At 40.2% G+C, this 6,120-nt stretch overlaps 1 pseudogene; it reads right to left on the bottom strand.

Moving 5' to 3' along the window:
- Positions 1 to 4,120: 4,120 nt before the first annotated feature.
- LOC128598834 (GTP-binding protein SAR1b-like) lies at positions 4,121 to 4,716 on the bottom strand (annotated as a pseudogene).
- Between the last annotated feature and the right edge of the window lie 1,404 nt (positions 4,717 to 6,120).

Genomic DNA, 6,120 nt, shown 5'->3' with positions numbered 1-6,120 from the left:
TAGGCCTGTTCAACATTTTCACTTCATTCTGGCTAAGTCTTGGTAGGTGGTGTGCTTCCAAGTATTGGTCAATTTCCTTCAGATTTTCATATTTCTGAGAATAAAGTTTCTTGTAATATTCTTTAAGGATTTTTTGAATTTCTGAGGGGTCTGTTGTTATTTTGTCTTTACTATTTTTGATTGATGAAATTAGAGATTTTACTCTTTTTTTCCTGGTTAGGTTAGACAAATGTTTATCTATTTTATTTACCTTTTCAAAAAACCGACTTTTGGATTTATTGATCTGTTGTATAATTGTTTTGTTTCCAATTTCATTTAATTCAGCTCTAATTTTGGTTGTTTCTTTTCTTCTGCTGGGTTTGGGGTTGGAATGTTCTTCCCTCTCTAGTTTCTTAAGATGTCCCATTAAGTTGTTAACTTCCTCTCTTTCCATTTTCTTGAGGAAGGCTTGCAGTACTATGAATTTCCCTCTTTGGACTGCCTTTGCAGTATCCCAGAGGTTCTGATAATTCATGTCTTCATTGTCATTTTGTTCCAAAAATTTGGCAATTTCCTTCTTAATCTCATCTATGAACCATCTATCCTTCAGCATAAGGTTATTTAGCTTCCATGTTTTTGTATGAGTATGCAGATTCCTGTTGTTATTGAGTTCAACTTTTATTCCATGATGGTCTGAGAAGATGCAAGGAGTAATTTCTATTTTTTTAAATTTGCTGAGATTAGACTTGTGACTTAGAATGTGATTGATTTTGGAGTATGTTCCATTCGCTGATGAGAAGAATGTGTATTCAGTTTTGTTGGGATGAAATGTTCTGTAGATGTCTGTTAAATCCAGATGTTGAATGGTTAAGTTTAAAGCTAAAATTTATTTGCTTAGCTTCTTTTTGGAGGATCTATCCAACACTGCTAAAGGGGTGTTAAAAATCTCTGACTACTATGGAAGTGGAAGAAATCGAGTTTCTCCTGTTAGAGTTTCTCTTATAAATTGAGGTGCATTCTGGTTGGGTGCATAAATATTAATAATTGAAATCTCATCAGATTGAGTATTACCTTTAACAAATATGAAGTGTCCACCCTTATCCTTCCTTATTTTGGTTGGTTTAAAGCCTATTGTATCTGCAAATAGGATTGCAACACCTGCTTTTTTTACTTTCCATTTGCCTGGAATAGATGACCATCCCTTCACCTTGAGTCTATATTTTATCTTTTAAGGTAACATGAGATTCTTGTATGCAGCAGATATCTGGTCTGAGTTTTTGTATCCAGTCAGCCAACCTGTGCCTCTTTAGAGGACAATTTAAACCATTCACATTAATTGAGAGTATTGATAAGCCTTTCGAAAGTCTGGTGGATATTTTTAATTCTTTTTTGACTGTGGAACTTGGAATTTGATCAAAAGTTTCTGGGTGAGTTTACTTTTGTGGTGGAGGATTATGCTGATCTTTATGGAGGATAGGTCTGCGCATATTCTGGAGTGCTGGTTTAGTTATGGCAAATGTCTTCAACATGTGAATGTCATTAAAGTATTTAATTTTTCCATCATAAATGAAACTCTGTTTAGCTGGATACAGGATCCTGGGTTGAAAGTTATTTTGTTTTAGGCGATTAAAAGTCGATGACCATCCTCTTCTAGCTTGAAAGGTTTCAGCAGAGAGATCTACAGTTATTCTAACATTCTTCCCCTTGTAGGTTATGGTTTTCTTACGTCTGGCTGCTTTCAGAATTTTTTCCTTCATATTAACTTTAGTGAAATTGATTATGATGTGTCTAAGGGATGTCTTATTTGGGTTGAGTTGTGCTGGAGTTCTGAAACTGTCTGCTATCTGAATTTAAGATTCTCTTGGCATGTCTGGAAACTTCTCTTTCATAATCTCATGAAGAATAGACTCTGTGCCTTGTGAAGCCACTTCATCACTTTCAGGGATCCCTATAAGGCGAATATTAGCTTTCTTCGAATTATCCCAGAGCTCTCTGAGAGAGTGATCAGTTTTTGCCCTCCATTTCTTTTCCTCTTTGAAAGTTTGGGAGCTTTCAAAAGCTTTGTGTTCAATGTCACAAGTCCTTTCTTCTGCTTGGTCCATTCTGTTACTGAGGGATTCTAGTGTATTTTTTAGATCTTTGGGGGCTGCAACTTTTGTCTGAATGTGTCAAAATCTTTGCTCTTTTTGTGTTGGAATTTGTTGAATTCTTGAGGTATCTTTTGGGTTACTGCTTGGAATTCTAATTCGATATTATTTGCTACCCAGGTTTTGCATTTGATTTCTGACATCTCAGACATTTGTTTATGCATGGTGTCTTGTGCTGTGTCTGCTTTGTTGTTCCTTGGGGGAGTTGGTGTACTCTGATTATTCATATTGCTGGAGTTTTTCCATTGATTCTGCCTCATTATTGTTTTTCACCTTTTCTGGCCATCCTCAGAGTTGGGGAGGTGTCTCTCCAAGATTAGACCCCAATAGGATCAGTCTATTGTTACTGGATCTTTGTAGGGAGTGACCCTGTATAGCTCCTCTGGGGCTGCCCCAGCCAGGGAGTTCTGGCTGTGGGAGCAGCTCCAGAGTGTGGCACACCCGGATCCAGCAACAGGGTGGGGAATGGTGCACACCGTTCTGGGAGTACCGGGTGCCCAGTGACTTTGGCAAAGAAAGCTTGGGGCTCCAGCAGTCTCTGGCCAGGAGGAGGACCCTGTGCAGAGGCAGGGAGGATTCCTAAGGGAGGGCACAGGTCACGCAGCTTCCAGAGTCTCTGGGCTGACGGGCGGGGCCAGTGCGGAGGAAGGGAGGGTATGGGAGGGAGGACGTGGGTTGCACGGCTCTCGGAGTTCCTGGCCGGGCTGGGCAGAGGCCCTGTGGGCATGGGGCATGGGGTGTGGTGTGTGGGGCCACGTGGTTGCCTGCGGAGTCCCTGGCTGGGCGTGGGTGCGGAGGCCTGGCAGTCATGGGGCCACACAGTTGCCAGATTCAGCAAATATTTAATGGGAAGTTATAACTGACTCCTCCACTGGATTTTAAGTCCCTTGGGAACAGAAACTTTGTCTTTTTATCTATGTGGCTTCCACAGAATTGTGGCATGGAGAATGGTCTAGAGTTGTTTTTATTGTTGTTGTTTGCTTGTTTTAGTTGGCCATTTACTGTCTTCCATATGCCTGGCTCTACCTGAAGGTGGGCATTCAAGATGTCAGCATGTGATCCTTTCTCTCAGGAGCTCAGAGCAGGAGAGACAGTGGACGTCAACCAGGCTGAAAGTTCACACGGTACAGACGAAGTGATCATTGAACAGCTAACTCTGATGGAGTAAATAAAGTTTCCCCAAAGTCTGACATTTGAACTTGGTCTTGGAAGATGAGCAGGGAGTGGTTTCTAGACTATGGAAGGTGAGCTTTCTGGAAATGTTGGTGTGAATGGCTCATAAGGGTAGTTATGTTGGGGGTGGGAGGAGGAGGGTAGAAAGGGGAGGAGGCACTGGGTCAGGTGTCCTGGAGCATAAAGTGATGAGACAGAGGGAAGGCAGGGGGTTCTCATTCAGACTCTGTATCTGAAGTCCAGTGGGCATTTGTTAAGTTGTGAAACCCCCCTAGCTTTACAGTGCCTCAGTTGTAAAATGGATAGATGATTTCTTCTTTTTCTTTATCTTGCCAAACGTAATGGTTTGTTTTATTGCATATGATAAAATATTATCAAAAATTATAAGGCATCATGCAATCATTGATAACCTAATAACTGTACACTTAAGCTAGGTGGACATACCATCTAAAATTTAAAAACTAGTTCCAAAAAAGTACATAAAAAATTCAACATCATGGGGTTTTAAAAATAGTTGATATTTGTAGTTTCATGTTCTTAAAAAGTGCTTCAAATGTGCTGCTGGAAAGTTGTTCTTTATAAATGGCACTGGAGTAATGTCAGGTTATAAACTAAAAAACTAATTGTTTTTATGGAATTAGAAAGCTAAGAGTGTGATATTCAAACTTACTTGAATCAGTTTTTAGTTCTCCTTCAAATTAAGTTGATATAATATTAATAATCTAAAAAATCTGCTTTATAAGCAACAAAAATCTGTTGAATTCAAGTTATGCATGGATAGTCTTAAAATCTCTGAGACGTGGAACCAATACGGGTTGGTATTAATCAATGTATTGCACTGTCCAGTGGAAATCTTCTCCATAACCTTGTCTTTTGAGCAGACTACACATGAAAACTTCTAAGGATTGGGCATTTAGGTCTTTCAGAGATATACTGCCCTTTCCTGTGGTCTAACCAGTTAAGCCAAACATCTCTCATAATCTCTCTTCGCTGATAGCTTCAGGTCTGTTAATCTTATTCCCCAGAATCAGTGTAGGCACATTAGCAATGGTTTCATCTGCCATTAGTGAGTCAAGTTCTTCTTTTGACTCTTACCAGCCTTTCCCGGTCTGCACAATCTACCAGAAATACAATGCCATTGATGGCAGAAAGGTCGTTTTTTGAAACTCTTTTGAGTCTAAACATGTCCACCTAGATCAAAAGTTGTAAAAGTCATGCCAGCCCTGGTCAGTTCTTCTGAAGTGGGATGTGATGTTGGGGCATGTCCAAGTCTGTCTTCTTTTAGCATGTGTAGCAATGTTGTTTTTGCTGCATTATCTAATCTAAGAAATATCAATTTGTCAGTTTTCTTATATAATCCTAGAAACTGTCCCACACACCTGAAACCACTGTAAATCCAATCACATATGAAGAACATATCCAAATCTGATAGGGTCTGCGACCGGATAGCATGCAATACCCTGCTTAGAGGCAGCCCTACACTCAGAGACTGAACTGCAGAGAGTGATGGCTGCCAAGGCCCCAGTTCTGATAATTTCTAGTATAGTCTTGTCTGCAAGAACTTTATCTTCCATTCTATGTACTGAGGGGCACTATGTGATATCTCAGGGTGTTCCTTTAATATGGTAGTAAGTGGCTGCATCCGTGTGTAATTTGCTGCAACTAACGACTCTAGGCACTTACTGTGACCTCAGAGGCTTCATATATCTTTCCAAAAACAAAAAAAGAAAAAGGAGGATATTAGTAAAAATGAATAAAACAGACCATAGGCAGTATTAATCTTTTGGTAATTACTCTCTGTAGGCAACTGAATCCTATGTCCACTCTGAAAGTTGAACAGATATTGCTTAAATGGTTTCTCTGAAGTACATTGCAGAGGTGGACGTCAAGTGTCCTGTTTCCTGGGATTCACATGCAGAATGAATTTTATTGGACTTGATAAGCTTGCCATTCATGTCCTCTTGTGTGGCACAGGGAAACATTTTGACTGAGGCAGTGTCTACAGATAGAGAGAACTCCAAGGCCTATTGATTAGAGGCCTCCCTTTAAGTTGACACCAGTACTCTTTGAGAATCATTACTCAGCCCATCTTGCCCAGAAGAACTAGGGACTTATTTAAAATCTGTGCTAACTTTTAGATTAACTTTAAATAATTCACCCAATTTTTAGAGTCAGAGTATTCCATGTTGTATTTGAGGCTATCTTAAAAGCAAATAAAATAAACAGACTGCCCACAGGACCAAATGTGGGCCCTGATGACATCTCTCGTGACCAGTGACTTGCCTAAAATGGGGGAATTTGGTGAAATTATTGAATTATTGAAGAAGTCTGTCTTGCCAGCCATGTCAAGTCACTGTCTTGAGTTTTACAAATAGCAACAAGAGGTCTGAGAGGCTCTGCTGAAACCTTGTCTCATGTTGATACTGGGATTTTCAAAATAGCTTCCTGTGAAATCACCTTGTGTATGGGACTCATGGCAAAGTCTGCCAAGGGGGACTCCTGACTGAGCCAACTTTGGTATTGTCATTGACATGGAATAAAGCCTGGCCAGTGAAAACAAATTTCTGATTTCCTCAAAAAATTAAAGGGCAGCACAAGGTTGACCAAGAGTATGAAGAGAGTATGCTCTTACTGCCTGGGTGAGCAGGGGCCAGGCCCACGTCACTGTCAGGATTTGGGGGACCTGCAGTCTTTGTTTAGACAGCAGAATTTTTCATCAAAGATTCATTCCCAGATTAATCCTAGAGTAAAGATCATTTTGGAAGAATGATCATTGTGAGAGGGTGTGTTCCTCAACCAGTATGAGGGAGGGTACCTGGCA

This window comes from Nycticebus coucang, chromosome 11, assembly GCF_027406575.1.
Source record: "Nycticebus coucang isolate mNycCou1 chromosome 11, mNycCou1.pri, whole genome shotgun sequence".
Lineage (NCBI taxonomy): Eukaryota > Metazoa > Chordata > Mammalia > Primates > Lorisidae > Nycticebus > Nycticebus coucang.
This window is presented reverse-complemented; position numbering and strand designations above follow the sequence as displayed.